This window comes from Oncorhynchus nerka, linkage group LG8, assembly GCF_034236695.1.
Source record: "Oncorhynchus nerka isolate Pitt River linkage group LG8, Oner_Uvic_2.0, whole genome shotgun sequence".
In the NCBI taxonomy this organism is placed as follows: domain Eukaryota; kingdom Metazoa; phylum Chordata; class Actinopteri; order Salmoniformes; family Salmonidae; genus Oncorhynchus; species Oncorhynchus nerka.
This window is the reverse complement of record NC_088403.1, coordinates 28,972,932-28,998,423: the sequence shown is the minus strand read 5'-3', so window position 1 is coordinate 28,998,423 and position 25,492 is coordinate 28,972,932.

The window sequence follows — 25,492 nt, the reverse complement described above, 5'->3', positions numbered from 1 at the left end:
CAGCACAGGGACATTATTGCCTACTGGGAAACTATAACTATATGCAAAGAAAAGTAATTCTCCTTGTTGACCATATTGAATAAGTAGCCTATGACGTAATCTGTAGTTTCTTTCCATTTCTTATTGATACCGTACCTGCTTTTTACATTTCTTATCTTATACCACTTTCATGCAGGTTTTGTAGTTTCCTTTTAGAGGGTGTATGCAAATTCTGTGTCTCTCTGGCATTGGGCGTTTTCCAGTTATAGTTGTGAGATGTATATTTGAGATTTATCTTTCATCATAAGACGGTTCCTCTGGGTTAGATACTGTGGTTTGAATTCCTCTACTTTCCTTCAGAAGAACTGCGTGTTAGATGGACCAAAGGAGGATCAGGATCCTAAGTCATTGTTATTCAAAGTTACATCCAAGGGCATTGAGACGCAGAAACAAAGTTAGCCAGAGAGAGATCTCTGTGCTGTGTCAGCACTGAGCTTAAACGACTGCAAAGATTAATCAAAGGAAAACACACAGGCGTGCAGGCAAATGCACACACACTCAAACAACACACCAGCTCATATATACCCCCCCAACACACACACACACACACACACACACACACACACACACACACACACACACACACACACACACACACACACACACACACACACACACACACACACACACACACACACACACACACACACACACACACACACACATACCCCACAGTTGAATATCTCAGCTTCCCAGCAGTTCAAAGTGTGGTTGGTTTGAAACAGATTAAAAACTGTCTATGAAGTGATGTATTGCAGTTGTCATAGCGAGGGAGGCAGAGATCTTTTTTTGAATAAAAAAAATCCCTTCTTTCTTCCCACCGCTATCAGCATGAGATGGAAAACTCACTAATCCTGCCGTGGTCGCGTTCGCATCGGTGGCAAATAAACAAAAGCACACCATTTTTCATCTCTGGCTGCTATATTAGACATGAATGGGGAGGAGAAATGGGGAGGAATAGAGGGGAAGAGAGAGAGGGATGAGAGAGAGAGAGAGAGGGAAGAGAGAGAGAGGGAAGAGTGAGAGAGGGAAGAGTGAGGGGGGGTGCACGGAGACAGATGGTGGTGGTGTCAGAGATATGCCAGGTGATGTTTGGCCTTGGTTAAAGAACACTAGTGTGATGTGTTCCTTTTATCAATTCATCCTGTCTGTCTGTCTGTCTGTCTGTCTGCCTGCCTGCCTGCCTGCCTGTCTGTCTGTCTGTCCGTCCGGCCGTCCGCAGTCCTGGGGTTGGAGATGCTAAGTTGTCCTCTGAATATGAAGAAAACCATGTTATTTTATTGTACTTAGATCATGTTTCATACAATGAGGACTAGTGAGGAGAGTTATACGTACAGTATATGAAGTGAAGTTGAACATTTCTCTGAATCCCTCTTCAATCTGAGGCCCGTAGCTACTGCGTGTCATCCAGGCCCGCCCCCAGCCACAATGATGTTGATGCTCTGTGTAGCAATAGGTCTTGTGGGGTTTTGGTGTGTGTAAAAGGTGCTTTACTGATAACCATCCTCAGAAATACCTTAGTGGACAATGAGTCAAATTGTCCACCCTTGTCACTCATTTCTCTGCGGTATCCTACTCCTCTAGCGTTGTTTTGTTTTCCCAAATAACATCACCTCTCACATCATAATCATCATCTGCAAGCAAGACGTGGCCGTGTCGACAAACAGCTCGGAGAAACGATTTCACATCTGACGCTATCACACGGCTCTTCCGCACACGTTGAAAACAATTTGTCGATTAGCTGTGTGGGTAAACGTGTGACCCTTCCTCTCTCTTCCCCCTGACCCGTGTGAAATGAGATTAGCCATTGAAGGCGGGCAGCAGTGACAATCAGAGCATCAGATCAATACTACTGCTTATCTCTCTGCTTCCTCTTCTCTGCTTTACACTGGAATACAGTAATGCACCTGGAGCAGAGACCGCGTGTGTCCTGATTCGATTAGACATGTTACTGTACACACACACACACACACACACACACACACACACACACACACACACACACACACACACACACACACACACACACACACACACACACACACACACACACACACACACACAGATAAGAGAGATGCACAACACTTCTCCTCCTCCTGCCTTTTGGAGTAGAGAGGATGAAGACGACACACTCTGTGTTTTGGATTTGGTTCTCTGACTGTCGTGGAGCACTGGATGTTTATTGGAGAACTGTCCCTTTTCTAGAATATTCAATGGTCTATGGTATTTTCTGGCGTGGAGATATCTTCCTTTGAGCACTCTCTCTCTCTCTACCTCCTTCCCCGTCTTTCTCTGTAGTAATTATGTATTTTATAAATGACGCTGCTGTCCCTGTCAGTGAGTGGCTGGGGAGCAGGCCCTCCTGTCCAGATGATTTGGGATCCAGTGAGGGGGCTGGGCCGTCTGCTCTCTCTACCCGGTAAATAATTATAATTCCCCTGCTCACCGCCGTGGCTGGACACTTCCATAATTACATTGTCAGAGGGCTGGATGATTAGGGAGAGGCTGTGAAGAACGACATTAGGCTAACTGCACTGTGTCTGCATGCAGAGCAGATGACCCCCATCTAACTCTGTCTCCTTTTAGTGTCAAATCAAATCAAATCCAATCAAATTGTATTTGTCACATACACATGGTTAGCAGATGTTAATGCGAGTGTAGCGAAATGCTTGTGGTTCTAGTTCCGACAATGCAGTAATAACCAACAAGTATTCTAGCTAACAATTCCAAAACTACTACCTGAAAGACACAAGTGTAAGGGGATAAAGAATATGTACATAAAGATATATGAATGAGTGATGGTACAGAGCGGCATAGGCAAGATACAGTAGATGGTATCGAGTACAGTATATACATATGAGATGAGTATGTAAACAAAGTGGCATAGTTAAAGTGGCTAGTGATACATGTATTACATAAAGATGCAGTAGATGATATAGAGTACAGTATATACGTATACATATGAGATAAATAATGTAGGGTATGTAAACATTATATTAGGTAGCATTGTTTAAAGTGGCTAGTGATGTATTTTACTTCATTTCCCATCAATTCTCATTATTAAAGTCGCTGCAGTTGAGTCAGTGTGTTGGCAGCAGCCACTCAATGTTAGTGGTGGCTTTTAAACAGTCTGATGGCCTTGAGATAGAAGCTGTTTTTCAGTCTCTCGGTCCCAGCTTTGATGCACCTGTACTGACCTCACCTTCTGGATGATAGCGGGGTGAACAGGCAGTGGCTCGGGTGGTTGTTGTCCTTGATGATCTTTATGGCCTTCCTGTAACAATGGGTGGTGTAGGTGTCCTGGAGGGCAGGTGCCCCCGGTGATGCGTTGTGCAGGCCTCACTACCCTCTGGAGAGCCTTACGGTTGTGGGCGGAGCAGTTGCCGTACCAGGCGGTGATACAGCCCGCCAGGATGCTCTCGATTGTGCATCTGTAGAAGTTTGTGAGTGCTTTTGGTGACAAGCCAAATTTCTTCAGCCTCCTGAGGTTGAAGAGGCACTGCTGCGCCTTCTTCACGATGCTGTCTGTCTGTCTGTGTGCTGTTTGTCTGTGATGTGTATGCCGAGGAACTTAAAACTTGCTACCCTCTCCACTACTGTTCCACCTCTGCTGTTTCCTGAAGTCCACAATCATCTCCTTAGTTTTGTTGAGTGTGAGGTTATTTTCCTGACACCACACTCTGAGGGCCCTCACCTCCTCCCTGTAGGCCGTCTCGTCGTTGTTGGTAATCAAGCCTACCACTGTTGTGTCGTCCGCAAACTTGATGATTGAGTTGGAGGCGTGCGTGGCCACGCAGTCGTGGGTGAACAGGGAGTACAGGAGAGGGCTCAGAACGCACCCTTGTAGGGCCCCAGTGTTGAGGATCAGCGGGGTGGAGATGTTGTTGCCTACCCTCACCACCTGGGGGCGGCCCGTCAGGAAGTCCAGTACCCAGTTGCACAGGGCGGGGTCAAGACCCAGGGTCTTGAGCTTGATGACGAGCTTGGAGGGTACTATGGTGTTAAATGCCGAGCTGTAGTCGATGAACAGCATTCTCACATAGGTATTCCTCTTGTCCAGATGGGTTAGGGCAGTGTGCAGTGTGGTTGAGATTGCATCGTCTGTGGACCTATTTGGGCGGTAAGCAAATTGGAGTGGGTCTAGGGTGTCAGGTAGGTTGGAGGTGATATGGTCCTTGACTAGTCTCTCAAAGCACTTCATGATGACGGAAGTGAGTGCTACGGGGCGGTAGTCGTTTAGCTCAGTTACCTTAGCTTTCTTGGGAACAGGAACAATGGTGGCCCTCTTGAAGCATGTGGGAACAGCAGACTGGGAAAGGGATTGATTGAATATGTCCGTAAACACACCAGCCAGCTGGTCTGCGCATGCTCTGAGGGCGCGGCTGGGGATGCCGTCTGGGCCTGCAGCCTTGCGAGGGTTAACACGTTTAAATGTTTTACTCACCTCGGCTGCAGTGAAGGAGAGGCCGCATGTTTTGGTTGCAGGCCGTGTCATGTGATAGACTAAGCAGGCTTGCGGTGCTGTGATGATGATGATGATGATGATGATGATGACGATGATGATGATGCTGGTGTTTATCTGCATCAGTGTGGGGTGCACTTGTGGTTGTTGCGTTCTCAAGTTAGCTCTAGACAATATGAAAATAATGTGGTCACATTTGTTTTAGCTGGTTGACTTAAGTCAGGTTTACTCTGCCGTAGACCAACCTGCCTTCTGACCTTGTATCTGCATGGTTGCAGATGAGTCCTGCCAAATCCACTGCAGGTAATAGACACATTTACTGGAGGAATAAAAATCCCCGCACAAACAGACAGCCTGTGTTTTTCTTCCCGTTTATAGAGCTGTACTACTGATAAGTAATTATCCCTGCCAAAGGCAGGTTGGGATTCACCACTGAGAAAAGAAATCTATTTGTATGATATATTTGCCATACATAAACCTTTAAAGCATGCATTGCAGACTTGAATTCTCCAGTCTAATAAATCAATTAGTGTGTGTGTGTGTGTGTGTGTGTGTGTGTGTGTGTGTGTGTGTGCGTGCGTATGTGTGTGTGTGCGCGCGTGTGTGTGTGTGTGTGTGTGTGTGTGTGTGTGCGTGCGTGCGTATGCGTGCGTGCGTGTGTGTGTGCGTGCGTATGTGTGTGTGTGCGTGCGTATGTGTGTGTGTGCGTGTGTGTGCGTGTGTGTGGAATCCATTCGGTGTCTTGTATCAGAGGATTTCACTGATCTGCTTCCTCCTGCTGCTTTTCTGAATACTAACAATCTCATAACTAACATTTACTCTCCTCACTTTGGATTCAAACGCTAAAAAGATATTAGGATTGTAGATTATAATATTAACATGCCTTCTGATTGGACAATCTTTTCCAGAAAGCACACACTCAATGTTAGCATGGATGGAGTGAAGGATGGTATGGGGAGATTGCAGAAAATCATTTTCATTTTAAGACATGCATGAAAATCAAATAGCAGATAATTGAAAGGATTATATATCTCGATACAGGGCAGATAAAATGATACTGTTAATTCTGTTTGGAATCATTCAACAGCAACTAGTTCAGAAATAATTTTATCCTCCGCAAATCAAACGTGTCACAAAAACACTGTAGACCAGAGCCGGATTTCAAAGCCATCCCTCCGATCTTACCCTTCCTGCTTGACTCCCTGTCACAGACCTGTCCAGAATAGAAACAGCTCCACCGAAGCCTCTGTTATGTTTAAGGTTTCCCTCATGCTTCAACATCTCCTAACCATTCAGTTCTAACCAAGTCAAATAAGCTACAGAGAGGCCATGAGAAAAGGTTTGATTTATAGGTTTGGAACGGGGCCGAGGGAGGGCTGAGTGCTTGACTAGTCATGTAAGGCCTAGATCTCACCTGTGGACTAGTTTCCCCGTAGCGACCCCCAGGTAAAGGCAATAGGGTGTGGTTACATGGCTTACGTGACTGAAGAGCAGGGAGGAATGTCAGGTATGGCTGAGAGGGAGCTTCTGCATGCTCAACAGCTGTGCAACATGTAGAGCCTAGAGAGAGGCAGGAGGGGGAGAAGGTCGTGATATGGAGGTGTGAACATGTGCATGCATGCGTCAATGCGTGCATCCATATATGTGTGTGCGTTTCTGTGTGTGTGTGACTACATGTTACACACATTGCTGTGAATATTTGAAGTTACCCGGGGACGTGCCCTTTGACTCTTATTTTCCCTCGGTAGTGAGATGAGAAGCACGCACCACGGGAACTCTGTCACTCCTGACATGTCTGTGTCACATGGTGTGTCTTAACACACTTAAGTATCATACCTCCATGAACACCCATAGCTGGGAGGGACGGGGAGGGTGGAGGTGAGACAGTATATCCCACAAACTGTCAAACCCTTCAGTCACTCTGTTAGGCATGAAGGTCATGATATTCTCAGACAGCTCACGCAATCATTTCCTGCCATGTGACATTGAAGGGAAGACATCGTGTTGGATATCCTAAGCGTGCTATTCTGTTTGATGAAATTGGAATCGTGTTTGTCTGAATTCCAAATTGCTCAAATTACATGAAAGTATTTTGATGAAACTTATAGCCCTGCCATCACTATGTGTAGACCTGAGAGTGAGAGCAAAAGAGAGGGAAAGAGAGAGGGAAAGAGAGAGGGAAAGAGAGAGGGAAAGAGAGCAAGGTATGTAGAGAGGGTGTCAGAATCCAGAATCCAGCAGCAGACGACGGCGAGGAGCAGTAAAATAAACAAACAGATTGGAAGCTTTGAGGATATTCTATCTGAAGCTCAGTGGTGCTGAGTATAAATACAGCAGCCTGTAAAGCCGTGTAAATAGGCCTGTGTTTACCTGTCTGCACGGCCCAAATTAATCACCCAGCCTCGCCACCCGCCATGCCGCAGGCCGCCAGGGGAGGACAGGGAGACGAGGGGGAGGAGGGAGAGTGTAAACACGGCTAAAAGCTACTGGTTGGCACCATTTTGTTTTGGTTAGGATATAGCGTGAGTGATTAGGCCCCTCTGCCGCGGTGAAAGGACTGGCAGGAGGGATGGAGGATACTGGTTATGGTGGAGGGCTGTTGTGGGGGAGTGGAGGTATAGTGTTTGTGTGTGTGTGTGTGTGTGTGTGTGTGTGTGTGTGTGTGTGTGTGTGTGTGTGTGTGTGTGTGTGTGTGTGTGTGTGTGTGTGTGTGTGTGTGTGTGTGTGAAAGTAGGGCTCATGAGCCTGTTCTCTCTCACTTACGTAGCACCCTCATGTCAGCATTGTACCACACCTCAGCTGATAGAATAAGTAAAGACAGAGTGATCTGTAGAGAATGGGGAAGGTCGTGAGGGTTACGCTATGCGATATGGTGTGGTGATGCCTTCACATTTCCATTGACATCATTTGAATTCCGCTGCATGCAGATCGGGCTCGCTGGGCCTTTCAAGTGTAGAAAGGAGCTGGGTTTGGATTAGCTGTCCAACGTAACCACTCCGTACAGGGAAGACTCTAAACGAACCTCATTATCATATGATTTCACATACCTGGCCCGATTAATGTCTCTGGGGTTTTTCTGAGGGGGGAGTAAAATGGTTTAATTTAATATATGCTTGGCTTTTAATCATAAGCCGTGTGTTGCATTTTAAGGCTATGCAGGATGATATTAATGGCTACGTGGATCATAGGCCGCGGTTCTTTGATTTAGCAAATTCCAATTTCTCAGGACGTTTTATGCGGTAGCGTACGTTAGCGGGGAACGATAGCGGCTCGCGGAGGAAGTCATCAAGGCCCACCCTCGAGAAGGAGGGAGAGATAGAGGCTGGGAGAATAAACGTCTGGGAGAATAAAGGTTGATCGCTCTATCACTCATTATCTACGGGAAGGATATATTATTGTGCTCTCTCTCTCTCTCTCTCTCTCTCTCTCTCTCTCTCTCTCTCTCTGTCTCTCTCTCTCTCTCTCTCTCTCTCTCTCTCTCTCTCTCTCTTTCTCTCTCTCTCTCTCTCTCTCTCTCTCTCTCTCTCTCTCTCTCTCTCTCTCTCTCTCTCTCTCTCTGTCTCTGTCTCTGTCTCTCTCTCACACACATATATTTGGAGGCAGACAGTGATCAAAGGTTCTTGCCTTTCACTGGTTACTTGACATCTTTGGCTGATGATTCTTCTGTTTTGTTTGCAATGGCACCTGACTCACCGACTGAAATAGTGAGCCATGCTTCTACTGTGTCCTTGCTGAAACTGGTGCTGAGCAGGGAGTCTCTCTGTTCTTTCAACACGAACTTTGTGGATTTTTGTCATTCTTATATGCAGAGCAATTCTTAGTGAACATTCTTAACAATAGGTCTGAAGAGAGTTATTAACGCAATGTCTCTTCTTAAACTCCCTCGTGACATGTCTGTCTCGGACTAATTCCTTCCTAGTCTAAACCACGACAACCTCGATCGACAAAGTCAACCGCCCCTCTCACACCTCTTTTCTCTCGCTCACTCTATCTCTCCACTTTCAGAAGTCGAGGGGCCAAAGGTTTTCCTCCTTTAACCACAGTGTGAAATGCATCCTGTCACCATAAGAGACGGGTGAGAGGAAAGTGGCTTACAGGGAAGGCATCAGCACAGATGAGGTGTCTGGAAGAGGGGAGGGAGAAAAAGAGAAAGCCTCTCACTTCATTGTGGCTCAATAACTTTGAAAAAGGAAAACTAATCCATTCTGCTCTTTAATTGCATGCCACGTCCCTCGATGTGTCTCTCCCTCCTCGGCACAATGCGGAAGAGGCACTTTTTAAACACCCTTTCCGAGATTCCCATTTCAAACGCTGTAATGAGTTTTTAAAGAACATAATGGTACCGTGTTATATTGAAGAGAGAAAAAATCGCCCTGCTAAAAAAAAGTCGGGTTTGTCGTTTTCGGGCATCGGGGTTGGAAGGTAAAGGAAATGTGTGTGAAGAACGGGGGAGGGATTGGATGCGAGAAGTGCTGGGGAACGAGAGCCAAGAGAGGGGAGAGACAGAGGCTGGAGGATTAAGGTCTAATTTCTCCCTGCTCCTTCTTTCATTGAGAGTCGGCAGTTCAACAGATTTGATTGGGACTTTTAATTAAACATCGGTAATTATGGCCTGTAAATCTAAAGTGTCAGGAACAGAAAGAATTAAAGTTCATTTCGTCTGGCTAATTATGGGGGACTTGTCCTGACATGTGAGTACGCGGAGTAAGCCCCTCATTCTCTTAGTGACGGGGGACCCCGGGCCTGAGATACAATGTAATTAAGCCGAAAAGGTTTGAAAAGAAAAGAGAGGGAGAAGTTATTTAGAAGAAGGACAAAATCACAAGTAACAGAGATGAAGATGATGGGTCTTTTTCATTGCCTCTAATACCACTGACTGAAGCAGTCCCTTATTCTCCACCTATCAGATTTGAGACATTCCACTCTGCATAAAACATTTCACATTCATCCTTCTAAACTCCTCTATCTGCATGAGAACAGTAGTTTACGTAGATAATTGGACAGATTTTTTTTCTTCTGTCCAGTTCATCTTTAGAATCCAATTTAGTTTCAGTGCTGACATGCGCTAGTTTATAGTTTCCTGTTTTTTAAATGACCTGACATTAGCTTCACCAGGTTTAGAAGGGGGAAAGCCAATAGAGGATTCATTTTAGTGTGTAAAAGAAGTGCTGTGATTTGGGCTCAGGACTCAATCTGTGGGCCGGTGGTGATGGTGGATGGTGGAGAGTTAGTGGTTGGCAGTGTGGTGATTAGGCCGTCTTAGTAGGAGGAAGTCATATATGCTATTTCTCTGATAGGCTGGGAATCTGGATTTCCTGCTCCAGTGCGCTCGCCCAGCTAAACCCATCCAACCAAGGAGAGTAGGCAAAGTGGGGAAGGAAGGTGATTTCTCCCCCTTTGCGTGAGACACACACACACACATACACACAGACACACAGACACAAGGGCACACAAACCCCATGATAAGCAGCACCAGCACCATACCTTGTTCATGCACGTTTCAGAGCACGTACTCTATCCCCGGAAATTATTCAAATCAATCATTGCTGTAATCAGTCATTTATATTGCATTAATTCAGAGAATATTACATCACTTGTATACTAGGTTGCCATCAACCATTAGTGGAAGTGTTGGGGTCATACAGACACTAGTCATCTCTTTCTCTCTCTCTTTCTCTCCTTCCGTCTCTGTCTGTCTGTCTGTCCGTCTGTCCGTCTGTCTGTCTGTCTGTCTGTCTGTCTGTCTGTCTGTCTGTCTGTCTGTCTGTCTGTCTGTCTGTCTGTCTGTCTGTCTGTCTGTCTGTCTGTCTGTCTGTCTGTCTGTCTGTCTGTCTGTCTGTCTGTCTGTCTGTCTGTCTGTCTGTCTGTCTGTCTGTCATCGGAGCCTGCCCACCGAAGAAGCTGCAGCCCCTGCTCCATTTAGCGGGTACACAATTACACCAATTGTGCGACCAGACAAATGGCATGTAGGACAGTCAGGGATGGTGAAGGGTGGGGGGTAACGCAATCCCCAAATGCCCTCCTTTCCCCCCGGTCCCCCTCTCCCTCGCTCCCTTCTCTCATCTCGACCTGTCCATCTCAGTCCGGGGAACAGTGGGTGAGCTGTGTGACTCTGTGGAGCGAAGGCTCTTCCCAACAATTACCTTCAATTACGGCTCAGTGCAGTGTGGCCTAGTGAAAGGCTGGGTCATTAGGAGGTTCTCTGCTTTACTCTTGTGCGCTCTCTCTCTCTCTCTCTCTCTCTCTCTCTCTCTCTCTCTCTTTCTCCCTCTCTCTCTCTTTCTCTCTTTCTCTCTCTCTCTCTCTCTCTCTCTCTCTCTCTCTCTCTCTCTCTCTCTCTCTCTCTCTCTCTTTCTCTACCCCTGATCAGCCCCCTCTCTACCCCTGCTCAGGCCTGGAGTCCATGTGAAAATGACCCAAATAGCCCCTCTCTCACTTTACACGCCCCACAGCTCACCTTACACGAGCCTGCGCCCCGTCTCCACCCCCCTCCTCTAGACAGACTGAGTACCTCACCAGCAACCCGCTTTAATTCACCTCTTTCCTTCCCTTCATTTCTCTCTCTCTCTCGGTTTGTCTCTCTCTCTCTCGGTTTCTCTCTCTCACACTTTCTCTCTTTCTTAGTTGCTCCCTTGCTCTCTTTCTCTCTTTTTCGCTTTCTCTTTCTCTCGCTCCCCCTCCTCCGTCTGTGTCTTTTACCTCATTTAGAAAGATGGTTCCTCCATGGGGAGCTAAACCTGTTTGCCGTGTAGAGGAGGGGAAGAGAGGTAGAGAAAGATAAACAGGAATAGAGAGAGAGAGACAGAGAGAGGGATAGAGGTGAAGAGAAAGAGAGCGAGAGAGAATGAACATTTTAATAGGAATGTCCCCGTTGGTCTACATATGCTGTAGTGAAAATAAGAAAACACTGTTTAATTCAGTCTATAATGTGACAGGTTGGCCTCATTTTAAATCACGTTCAACATAAAATAGAGACCCAGTAGATTCACTTTTGTTTGGTCTCCTTATTACTAGATGCATCCTTTTTTTTTGTTGCTCTGAGGGACATTTTTCAGAAGGGATTTTTGGACGATTTCAGGCTGCCCACCTTCCCCAGGTGACTTCAGCTCTCTATTGCTGTAAACATTACCTCATTTTGTTGTGACACAGTAGCCTACATCATCACACTTAGCCTATGTATAGTATGTGCTAAGACACCTAGCCTATGTACAGTATGTGCTAACTCACCTAGCCTACTGTACAGTCCCATCTCAGGTAGTGTATTTCTGTTATGAAGCTAATTACCTCAGCATTTGTCCTATGTTGTCGTCAGTCGTGTCTGAGACAGAGGTCCAGGTCTGAACAGTGAAGCATGGTTCTCTGTTACAAAGGGCTGACCACAGCCCTGCTGCTGTCCCACCATAGTCCCAACGCCCCTCCGTCTGCAGACCCAGGAAACCCCTCCAGGGCTCTCCTACCCTGCCTGCCCGGATCCAAACCTGGCCCTGGCCAACGCCCCTCCGTCTGCAGACCCAGGAAACCCCTCCAGGTCTCTCCTACCCTGCCTGCCCGGATCCAAACCTGGCCCTGGCCAACGCCATCGCTGTCTGCCGCTTGTCCCTCTCCCTTTCAAAGCCAGCCAAGACCCTCTCCTCTTCTTTCTCTCAGCCGAGAGGCTCCCCTGCCACCTGGCGCAGTTTCCCAGCTCACTGCCGTGTGTGTGTGTGTGTGTGTGTGTGTGTGTGTGTGTGTGTGTGTGTGTGTGTGTCACCATGTACCTTTGGCTCTATGTTTCAGTATATGCCTGTTGTTTTGTTTGACTGTGTGTGTATGTGTGTGTGTGTGTGTGTGTGTGTGTGTGTGTGTGTGTGTGTGTGTGTGTGTGTGTGTGTGTGTGTGTATGTGTGTATGTGTATGTGTATGTGTATGTGTATGTGTATGTGTATGTGTGCATGTGTGCGTGTGTGCGTGCGTGTGTGCGTGTGTGTGTGTGTAATTTCCCTCATCCAGTCTAACACCCAGGGCCATTCTATAACATGTCAGGCCTTTTGGAAGCGCTCCCCTGTGTGACAACACGGTTTGTTTTCAGCACACCAACACAGATTACCTCTCAGCCAAAGATGGCCAACCAGACACTTTCCCTGGGTCAATCCCCCAATCTCACTCCAACACCAACTCTTCCCTCCTCCCTTCAACCTCCCCCAAAACCAGTATCAAATACTGAACTGGAGGAACAGTTGATACTCCTTATGCCTGGAATCGTAACGTGTGAAGTATCTTAATGAGTTGTCTTCAAGTGGATGGAGAAAGTGACACATCTGCAGAGAGAGAGAGAGAAGGAGTGAGAGGGTGAGAGAGGAGAAAGAGAAGGAGAGAGAGTGAGAGAGAGAGTGAGAGAGAGAGAGAGAGAGAGAGAGAGAGAGAGAGAGAGGAGAAAGAGAAGGAGAGAGAGAGATGGAGAGAAAGAGATGGAGAAGGAGAGAGAGAGTGAGAGAGAGAAGGAGAGAGAGTGAGAGAGGAGAAAGAGAAGGAGAGAGAGAGAGAGAGAGAGAGAGAGAGAGAGAGAGAGAGAGAGAGAGAGAGAGATAGAGAGAGAGAGGAGAGAGAGAGAAAGAGATGGAGAAGGAGAGAGAGAGTGAGAGAGAGAAGGAGAGAGAGAGAGAGAGAGAGAGAGAGTGAGAGATAGAGGAGAAAGAGAAGGAGAGAGAGTGAGTGAGAGAGAGAGAGAGAGAGAGAGAGAGAGAGAGAGAGAGAGAGGAGAAAGAGAAGGAGAGAGAGAGATGGAGAGAAAGAGATGGAGAAGGAGAGAGAGAGTGAGAGAGAGAAGGAGAGAGAGAGTGAGAGAGGAGAAAGAGAAGGAGAGAGAGTGAGAGAGAGAGAGAGAGAGAGAGAGAGAGAGAGAGAGAGAAGGAGAGAGAGAGAGAGTGAGAGAGGAGAAAGAGAAGGAGAGAGAGTGAGAGAGAGAGAGAGAGAGAGAGAGAGAGAGAGAGAAGGAGAGAGAGAGAGAGTGAGAGAGGAGAAAGAGAAGGAGGGAGAGATGGAGAGAAATAGATGGAGAGAGAGCGAGAGAAAAAAAAATCAAAATATTTATTTTTTTCATAATATTTATTTTAAACATGTTATTTTTGACCCCAAACACTTATGCGAAGGCATTCGAGAAATGCATGCACCTCCTCAACTAAGAAAGCTAAATCATACTACGTTCTAAGTTCTAAATCGAACTCTGACGGGAAACGTTTTTGGAAAACCATTAATGCACTGAAGCATGGCAATTCCTCTCCCTCACTGCCTAAGCAAGTTGTGTCAGGGTCTAACATCTATACAGAGAACACTTTGAAAAGATATGCTTTCAATACTAGAACCCCTGGGCCTCGATGGACCCCCCCTTCAAACTAATGAGCAGTCATTCTGTTTGCAACATTCTAACAGTGTAATCACGACATTTCATATATGCTATCGTAGAAATAAAAACGTGGTTGTGTTTTATGAAGGTCTTAAATAACATTGGAATAGAAAAAAAACATAGATTTCAAATAACACGATAGCGTTTTTTGTTCATTTATGTTACTGTTGGCTTATGTAAAAACAAACAAACAACCAATTTGAGCGTTCAATTCCTTTATTCGTTGAGTGCCTTTATTACAACTATGGCAAAGAAAGCATATGTACTAGAACAAAGTAGCAGCTTCTTTTCTAATGACAGAATGAACAAAAGACCCCAACCACCGGTCAGCAAGACGTGGTGCTCAAAGGATGAAAGCATGTCCATGTCTCATAAACAAGGACACCCGGGGAGTGTGTTGCTGATGTAGTTTGTTGCTTGAGATGCAGGGTCAGCTCTCTCAGTGATGACGTGTTGTGCTGATAATCAGCCCGTAGCCCTGTCACCGGCTTGTTCTATCCAAACGGTGCCGTCCCTTCCTCTCTCCTATCACACCATTTCATTTGGTGGAGGCGCCGGCACCTCCTCAGTACGCACCGCTCTGGCTTTTTTTGCGATTAGGCCTTGGAGGTGTAGGTTCAGGCTGAGGCTCAGAATCTGAAGAACAATCGTCAGAGATGTCAGGATCCATTTCTTCCCCACCACCTGAGTCGTTTTCATTCAGATTTTGCCGCAACGCTAGCGTGGCATGTGCATCCATTCATCTTGGTCTTCTTGCCATTGTAAATTACACGCACTCTCAATGTTTAATCCAAGTAGGGCGGCGTGGACTGTGAAGACTGCTTGGTGGACTGATGTAGAGTACATACCAGTTTGAGATGTATAATTAGAATAGATGAAAGCAATTGAATGGCCCTGTTCTTCATTCACAATTGGTGAGTACATAAGTATGTCCCCGCGCTCATCGATTCACTCACTCTCCCCCTTTCACCCTCAGCATACTTGACTTCATTTATTTCATCTGATGTTATATGTGTGAAATTAGTGTAGGTATAGTTTAGGTTCAGTTTGGAACAATAATCGGGGTGGTTATCAACAGTCTACGGCACCTTCTACTGCCGGGAGGAACGGCAGAGCAGGCCTTCCTGTCTACAGGGGTGCACAAAGGGAAAACCATTTCAGAAATGACGTGCTCTACTAAAACTGGTCGTAACTCCAGTTCCGTTTGTGATTAGAAGATTCTAACAACAACAGCGTGTCAAGTACTGAAGGGGGCATGACTTTACAAACGGCAGAGTAATACATTCTTTAAATTCAATCGACTGCTCTACCGTCTAACTGGCCGGATGGAAGATCCGTCATCTTTTAGTGAATCGTAGTTGTCATTTCGACGACTCTCTTGTGATGTGCTAGACGCCCTGCTTAAAACCGCTGTAAATAAATGAAATAAACCCCGGGGCTGATTTTCTTGATCTTTTCTTGCTGCAGCTTCCGGTTCCCCTGATTGTAGAGTCATTTACACATATTTGTAATCAGAAAATGATCTCAGGCGCTCTCCCTGGGGTCTGGAAGGCTGCCCATGTGCTCCCTCTCCACAAAGCTGGCGACCCCTATGACATGAATAATTATCGCCCAATCTCTTAACTGCTTCGCCAAAGCCGGAAAGTTTAGAATCTTTCCTCACCACTCAGCTTAGATCATTTCAGCTTCAAAATGGCGGCGAAGGATGTCGTTGCTACGTAACGCGGGTCCAAGTTCCGTTTTGAGATCCACCGGCGTTATTGGCATTAGGTGAGCTGGATGTTTCTGACTGGTTTTGGAACTGTGACAACAGGCAGCCTTTACCCACTTGGCACGATGGGATATGTAGTGATTTTGCCAAAACAGCCAGATATGTACCCAGTCTCGTGTACCTTTAACTTATAAAAACAGACTTTTCGTATTTGTTGACTAAAGCAGACTTTATGATCTAATGAGTAAATCCAGGAATGTCACAAGTTAATTGACATGAGAAAACTTGATAAAATAGCAAGTCTGAAGAGCACAATGACTACAGTAAATGGCTAAATGACTTCTGGACACAAAGGGTCTGTGGATCTCCTCCTCCTCACCACTCTATAGGGCTTTTCGTTAAATATCAGAAAACAAATGATTCAGACGTCATTCATTCCGGCTTTAGATTATGGCGGTATTGTCTTTATGAATGCAGCTGCCATTGTAATGAAGCCATGGGATGCAGTTTATCCTAGCGCACTGTGCTTTATTACGGGCGATAGGGTCAGTACACATCACTGTGTTCTGTATCAGAAAGTAGTCTGGCCCTCTCTTAAGTCTCATAGATCGTTGATCTCCAGAACTCTCTAAGGTTGGATGTTTTGGTGCCGCTAGTGGCAGTTCAGATGGCTGGTTGATAACTTTTTTACTGATTAAATGTGTTTTGTTTTTCACGGTTGTGTTTTGTAACGTACTTTTCTTAAATTGCTTGTAAATGTTGTATGTTTCTATTGCGTTGGGATTGTATACATTGTATATATTGTATGATTGTGTGCAGAAAGCCTTGGTCTAAACAGGATTCCAGGATTCCCTGTTCAAATAAATCCTAATAAATAAACAATAGAAAATGTATAAATGAAACATCGAACTCTACCACCTCTCTCCACTCAATGACACAAATCCTTGTGTGTCTGCCGCTCCTGTCCAACCCATCATTTACCTCTGTTTTCCCCTACACCACCCACATTCTGAGCATGACATAATGCTCATTTCCACAGCCCAACTAACGACAATGAATAACAACACACACACACACACACACACACACACACACACACACACACACACACACACACACACACACACACACACACACACACACACACACACACACACACACACACACACACGCATACACAGACAAACAGCGTTGTTTTCGTGAAATTTCAGGACTTTTTCGGAAGTAGAAATGTTTGACCATTAAAAATCCTATTTTCTCTAACCCTTAACATCCCGAATGGTGCAGCGGACTAAGGCACTGTATGTCAGTGCTAGAGGTGTCACTACACAACCGGCCGTGTGTATCACAACCGGCCGGGATTGGGAGTCTCGTAGGGCGGCGCACAATTGGCCCAATGTCGTCCGGGTTAGGGTTCGGCCAGGGTAGGCTGTCATTGTAAGTAAGAATTTGTTCTTAACTGACTTGCCTAGTTAAATAAAGGACATTTTTTCCCAATAACCCTAACCCTAACCCTAACCCCAAAAACCTAACCCTTAAGCTTAAAATAGCATTTGAACAAATTCAGGACATGAAACAAGTTCTAACTTAAAAAAAAGTTGTTTTCCTACCTTGTCAGGACATTCAGGTGAATTCTTAGGACATTGGGGTCCTGATAAGGTAGAAAAACAAGTCCACTTACACACACAAGCATGCACACACACACGCACGCACACACACACACACACACGCACGCACGCACGCACACACACACACACACACGCCGATCAGTACACATCTGCCTGGAGAAAGGAAAGAGAAAGCAGTGTCTAGACAGATACATCAATGCTATTCAACATTAACAAAGACCATGCCAAAACTAGATGAATCATACCCCGTGTAAATAAGTCCAATACAGGCAGAGAGACACACAAACATCCATTCATTTGGCGTTTGGAGCCATTCCCATTGAATAATCCTCACATTTATTATGTTATAAAATGTTTTATGGAAGAGATATGTTAGTTAGTTGAAAATAATGACAAACTCACTACCATACCATGAGTCATATACGTGAACCCCCCCTACAGTGATCAGTACACTGATCCTGAATGACCCAATTCCTTGTACTGTAATTCCATGGAAAATATTGAAAAATATTCCTTTGCAGATATTACAGTAATCCCCGTGTTTATGTTGGTAAACATTGTTAGACAATTTGAGATAAGGTCGTAGCTCTGTGTCCGCCCCAGTCCCAGACGAAAACAAACCTCTTCCCAAAATGAAAGCGCTGAAGTGAAATAATGTATGTGTTATCTGGGAAGATTGTGTGTGTGTGTGTGTGTGTGTGTGTGTGTGTGTGTGTGTGTGTGTGTGTGTGTGTGTGTGTGTGTGTGTGTGTGTGTGTGTGTATTTCTGTAGGCTAGTTGTGTGTTTGTGTGTGGGTGATTTTTCTTGGATTCTTGGTTCTGTTCCAAGTTTTCTCTGTTTGGCAGCCGGTGATTTTGTGGTGTGTGATAAGCACCAAGACAGGATAGTTGAGATGAAATCTGCGTGTGTTCTTATTTTTGCTGTTTGTTTCAGGCACGTCTGATAGTGTAAACACACAGTGAAACTGCTCCGATACGTTTCAGAGGTTATCTGATCAGTAATTGTCATGTCTCTTTTGAGAAGGCATGCCATTGATTCTCAAGTTCTATCTACCAAAGTAATCCGCACCAGTCAGCTTGCTTCGTTTAAACTGGGGTGGCTGCCACACACACACACACACACACACACACACACACACACACACACACACACACACACACACACACACACACACACACACACACACACACACACACACAGGAATGAAATACGACGTCACCCCATTTAGTTCTCAGTGTGTGTGTTACCATGCATCACAGAGACACGATAAGATTTTAGTTGTTTTTCTAATTAGAAGTTACTGGAATTGTGATCATTATTTTTCCCTCAATTAAATGATACAGCCTTCCACAAAAACAGCAGCTAATCAGTTTGTAATTAATACTCTGGATTTTCTCTTCTAGCATGCTGTTTGCCATTCACACACAAAAAAAACTGTATTTAAAGATGAGCCGATGCTTTTATGTGCTTGATAGTGAATGCATTAGTACATTGCTGTGTATCCAATCACACAATTGCTAATACTACCGTTTCTCATGTTGTCCTAGGTGATCTGCAAAATACTGCTTCAATAAAAACGGGACACATCATATTCTCAGTCTTTCTCTGTGTGTTGTATAACTTTGTTAGTCAAGTTGTGTTATTAGTTCTCAGATATCTGTGTGTGTGTGTGCAGTATGTGTGTGTTGATATGAATTCTTTGGTGGTTCTGAGGTTGAGGTTATATTTAGTAGTAACCCGCGTGTGAACAGTCTAGAATCACTGTTGTGGGGCTCTGCTGGGTAATGTCCATAATGTTGTGTCGTAGGGGTTGTTTTCTGTGGCATACTTATATACAGGACCAGTCAAAAGTTTGGACACCTTCTCATTCAACGCTTTTCTTTATATTGACTATTTTCTACATTGCAGAATATTACAGAAGACATCAAAACTATGAGATAACACATAGAATTATGTAGTAACCAAAAAAGGGTTAAACAAATCAAAATATATTTTAGATTTTAGATTCTTCAAAATTGTTACCCTTTGCCCTAATGACAGCTTTGCACACTGTTGACATTTTTTCAACCAGCTTCATGAGGGATGCTTTTCCAACCGTCTTGAAGGAGTGTCCACATACGCTAAGCACTTGTTGGCTGTTTTTCCTTCACTCTTTTATTATTTTTATTTGTTTACCTTTATTTAACTAAGCAAGTCAGTTAAGAACAAATTCTTATTTACAATGACGGCCAAACCCGGACAATGCTGAGCCAATTGTGCATCACCCTATGGGACTCCAAATCACAGCCAGATGTGACGCAGCCTGGATTTGAACCAGGGGCTACAGTGACGCCTCTTGCACTGAAATGTAGTGCCTCTGCATCACTCGGGAGCCCAAACCATCTCAATTGGGTTGAGGTCGTGTGATTGTGGAGGCCAGGTCATCTGATGCAGCACTCCATCAATCTCCTTCTTGGTAAAATAGCCCTTACACAGCCTGGAGTTGTGTTTTGGGTCATTGTCCTGTTGAAAAACAAATGATAGTCCCACTAAGCGCAAACCAGATGGATTTCCGCTGCAGAATGCTGCATTAGCCATGCTGGTTAAGTGTGCCTTGAATTCTAAATAAATCACCAGCAAAGCACCCCCACACCATCATACCTCCTCCTCCATGCTTCACGGTGGGAACCACACATGACATTTGTTCACCTACTCTGCATCTCACACACACATGGCGGTTAGAATTATCAGACCAAAGGACAGATTTCCACCGGTCAAATGTCCATTGCTTGTGTTTCTCAGCAAAAGCAAGTCTCTTCTTCTTATTGGTGTCCTTTAGTAATGGTTTCTTTGCAGCAATTCAACCATGGCCTGATTCATGCAGTCTCCTCTGATCAGTTGATGTTGAGATCTGTCTGTTACTTGAACTCTGTTAACCATTTATTTGGGCTGCAATCTGAGGTGCAATTAAATCTAATGAACTTATCCTCTGCAGCAGAGGTAACTCTGGGTCTTCCTTTCTTGTGGCGGTCCTCGTGAGAGCCAGTTTCATCACAGCACTTGGTGGTTCTTGAGACTGAAGAAACTTTGAAAGCTCTTGAAATTGAAACTGACCTTCATGTCTTAAAGAAATTATGTAATGTCATTTCTATTTGCTTATTTGAGCTGTTCTTGCCAAAATATGGATTTATTATTTTATCAAATAGGGCTATATTCTGTATACCACCCCTACCTGATTGGCTCATTAAGAAGGAAATAAATTCCATAAATTAACATTTAACAAGGCACACCTGTTCATTGAAATGCATTCCAGGTGACTACGTCATGAAGCTGGTTGAGAGAATGCCAGGAGCATGCAAAGCTGTCATCAAGATAAAGGGTGGCTACTTTGAAGAATCTAAAATGTATTTTGATTTATTTAACACTTTTTTGGTTACTACATGATTCCATATGTGTTATTTCATAGTCTTGATGTTTTCACTATTATTATACAATGTAGACAATGATAAAAAATAAAAATAAAAAATTTGAATAAGTAAATGTGTCCAAACTTTTGAAATGCATTTCTGTCTCTTTCTTTCTCTCTCTCTCTCGCTCTCTCTCTCCCTCTCTCTCTCTTTCTGTTGCACTTTGTCGCTCTCTAATTCTCTCTCTCTGACTGGATAAGGATCAGGGATGAGCTCAGGTGATTACACTCTTTAGGCCATTGCTAATTGTATGGTCTGTGCACTAAGTACTGTGAGAGTATTAATTAAAGCAGCCCGTTAATCAAGCCCTTTGGCATGTCAAGCAGAGAGAGGAGAGAGAGAAAGCAATATTTCTGCTCTTCTTGTTCCTGTTCACCTCAAACCTGTGTGTGTGTGTGTGTGTGTGTGCGTGTGTGTGTGTGCGTGTGTGTGCGTGTGTGCGTGTGTGTGTGTGTGTGTGTGCGTGTGTGTGCGTGTGTGTGTGTGCGTGTGCGTGTGCGTGTGTGTGTGTGTGTGTGCGTGTGCCTGTGTGCCTTTGTGTGTGTGTGTGATGATCTCACTTGTGTGCGTTTGTGATTTATGTTCCTCAGAAACGGCTACAATGCCCTGCGGACAGGGAGAGGTAGGAGGACAGAAGGAGGTGGATGGGGTTGGAATGGAGATAAGCCCTCCCTTTTCTCCATGGACGACACACACATGTATGTGTCCGAGTATGAACGCAATGAGTACCTAACTCCGTGCTTGTTTGATATTTGCTGAGCAGATTTGATGCCATTGACATAACATGGTTTAACGGTAATTTAACAGCACAACTCAAGTTCAACTAGTTCATGGCTGTTTGTCTAATTCTGCTTCCCTCATTCTCTCAAAACCATTGACATTCAATAGCAATGAATATGGAAGTGTTCAGTCTCCTATTCTATTGGAGTCGGGGTAAAGCAGACACTACTCTGTTTCTTTTGTGAAGTCCCTTTTTATTGAACAAACAGTCATGTTTGGTTATGTAAAACATCCACAGTTCAGACAACGCCTTGCACTTTGTCCTTATGCCAAAACTCCATCTTATATTTCCAACCTCTTAAAAAGTAAAAAATTATACATTGGTTTTATGTTAAAGCTCTCCGACAAGTGCTCTGGGTCTTTAATTTATACATATGCATGTATTTAAGCTTCTAAATATGCAGGCCGGTGTTTCAGGAAGTGAACGAGTGGGAATCCTATTATCTCCTAACTCTTAGATGTAGTGCAGTAAGCCCTGTGACTGGGAGCAGGAGTGGGGTTGGGGAAGACAAAAGGCTTCAATGCTAAGCGACCAAGGTGATTTTAATCGTGCGTTCTTAAAGAAAGAATGAAAGAAAGAAAAAGTAACATCTGAAAACCAATTCGCTGCACAAAGGGCCTGTGTGTTCCCCGATGGCAAGGATCGAAGGGAAAAAAGAGACAAAGAAGAGTGATTGAAAGAACGAAAAGAAAGAGTTTTTTTTAAATCAAGGTGTTCCGTTGGAGGACTAGGGGTTGGGGTCGGAGGAGGAGAGGAGAAGGGGGGAGCGAGGGAGGGTGGGATGGAGGGAGACGGGGGTGGGTAGAATTAGGAACCCCCCTTCAATCAGCCAAGATCATTTATTTTTTTCTTCTTCTCTCCATCGCCTCCCCCTAAACCGGAGGATGTCATTTTCATGTCCGTTCCCACTCTCTCTTCTTTCCCGTTGGCGGCAGTAGCAACCTCCCCAACCAACCACCCAACTCCCATCCTGCGACTGCAGCCTGCCAGCCTCCACTCATCTCCAAAATGGCTAATGGGGGTTGGAGGATGATGTTCAATTTGTACAGCGTCTAAAACTGAAAAGGGTCTATGAGAGATGGGCCGGGCCCGGGTCGGGTTTCCCTAATGGCTGCAGTCGGATCAGGCTCCTGCACTCTGATTGGCCTGTTAAATGATTTCCTGGGCTCGCAGCCCAACCAGGACCCCTTCATCTCTTTGTCCTGCAGATAGAGGGATAAAACACTCTAATGAAGAGGAGGAGAAGGTCAGGATAGCTACGATACGGAAACTAATGAAGGAGATATGAAACATTCAGTCGCTTGGTTCAGTATAAACCAGTGCTGTGTGGTTAGTGATTAGAAAAGGGAAATTCTGATTCTGATTCGCCCAGCAGATGTTTGACAGAGTTAAAACTATTCCGGCCTACTGGTAGGGGTTCACTCAATTGTTCCATCTTTTTTTTGTTTTCCAAAAGACAGATAAAAAGGGAGAAAAGGGGAGTAGTGTATTGATACTGTATTGTATTTACAGTAGCCTACTTGAGTTTCAGTGTGACCTGAGGATGGTCTAAACAGAGCAACTAGCTCTCAGTCTCACGTCAGAATTAGATGCTTTTTCATGTTTCTCAAACATCACATTTTTAAGTTGTTGCAAATGCCACCTTTTTAAGGTTAGGGTTGAGTTTAGGCATTTACTCCGAAATCTTAAGGTTAGGCATTAACTTTGAATGGTTAAGGTTAGGGTTAAGGTTTGGGATAGGCTTAAAACAAACACCTCAAAAAGAACATTCTATCGCTGGATTTGGACTTGAAACCTTTAGAATCAGAGGCAGATGCTTACACCCATCCAACATCCCTGTCCAAATGCCCCAGCAAAACCAAAACCTACTTGAAGGTAACAGCGCTCACTGTTGCCCCTAGAGGCCAGTTTCCAGTTCATCTCCCAACATCCTCAGACATAGATGGATGTCGAATACTGACTTGTATTCAGGGTGACCTGCCGGAAACAGAGATATACTGTAGACTGGGTATTCATTAGAAATCATTCAGATTAATGGTCACGTTGGTGAAACGTAGCATTTGGTTTCACAAAGTAGGACAGGTCCTCCACGTGCATTTCCTGTGCAGTTTATTTCCATGGTTTGACTGGTGCTTATCAGCTATAGGAAAACTAGTTGAATGGACATACACATACACACTTTGAGAAAGTGTTTTGCATTGTTGTGGCCAGATAGTTTATGTCGTGGTTTCTTGTGTCCTATTTTTCAAAAAGTACAACCATCAAGATACTGGTGAGATTATTGCCATGATACAAGCTCCGAGGCTTGCTAGCGGAGCTAGACCAAGAGGGCCTTTCTGAAATCTGCCCTGGTTTTGCCATGAGAAATACAGACACATATACGAGCATTTCCACACTGCTCTACTAAAAGAGAACAGACAGTCCTGAAACCCAGGTAAGACAGACGGGTGGTTTCATAGACCCCGATTCATTTAGGCTAAAGTAAGTAAGCTTAATTCAGTTCAATGTCAATTTCCTCACCGTCGATTTACCTGTGATCATGTACAGTACTTCTGAATACGTCTGTGACTGGGACTTTTAAAATTAAGATTACCCATAGAACCTAGAACCGGACCAATTTTTCACCATGAAGCTAAAAGGATCCTAAATCTCGATTAAAGAGAAATTTAGTCGAGGAGTGGTCTTGATGTGGGTCTGTGAAACCAGCCCCCATGCAGTGTGATTGTACCGTAGCGGAGAGGAGAAAATAGGAGGGTGGTGAAGTTAGAGGCAGTACAGCACGGCAGAACGTTGAGTTACAGTGGCAGATGAAGGTGCATTAACTCTTTTTCATTACTGTTTAACGTATCCACGGTCTTTCACAATCCTTTTACCCAGGTCAATGAGAAATTAACTGGAAATGTAGACCTCCTCGGGCAACCGCTCCTCTCCAATTTTTCAACTGTGTTCTATGCTTAAAATTGTGGGAGTGGAGAGAGAGAGAGAGAGAGAGAGAGAGAGAGAGAGAGAGAGAGAGAGAGGTAGAGAGAGAAAGGGAGAGTTGCGTTAAAACATATTTTTCTAAAAAGCCCTACAATTCTCGATGTCGATGATGTTGAGAGTTTTCACTTAATTAAACTTGTGCACGCAGTGCAAAGTTTAAAAGGAAAAATGACACGTGTCTTGCCGTGAAAATGAGCAAATGATCAAATACAAAATGAATTAGTGTCTTGAATCCGTGTTCAGAGCAGTGAATTGCATTTAGAAAATGAAGAAGATATGGCTTCTCAGTCTAGTTGTGTGAGTGTCTATAATTTATTACGCGGCCAGTTCAAAAAACAGAAGAAAACACTTCATAAACAGAACCTCTCTAATTTTATACATTAGGATATTGGAATAATTTTCATAATGGATATCCCCTAGAACTATATTCTGTGGAGTTTTTTAATTAAAATAAATATGGAAATAAGGGCAAGGGAAATAGATACACATCGTTCTTGACATCCAAGGATAAACCTAGCCACAGGTTATGAATATGCGTCTGTCTTTGAATAAATCATCTCCTTTTGAGGTTTCTGGAGCTGGATTTCCCGAGCTCTTTCTTGTTCTATGGAATAAAGGTCAACTCTTTCAAAGGTGCCTACTTGACCTCTAACCTTGAACCAACCACCCAATCGGCTTCTCAGGTCTTTGAGGCAACGTTTGCTTTATGAGCAACCAATACAAACATGACTTTAGGATCGACGTTAACATAGTAACAATTGGGCCATAAGACTGCGGCTCAAAATGTATAAAGGTAATAAGGTCTATAGAAGTTTTAAAGGCAATGTTCACCTTTCTTTAAAACATTTTTTTAACAAGACTTCTTAAGGATCTACCAACAGTGATATCTCTATCACCTTGGACTCTATCGTCTTTGGCATTGGAATATGAATGTGATGAAGGCGACAGGCAAAATATCCCCCCATACGTCAGACGTGGGTTCACATACCCGGATGAAAGGTGAGGATCTGTACTGTAGTCTGTGGTTTGCTCCGTTCTTAAGGTCTTCTCCTTAAGAGGC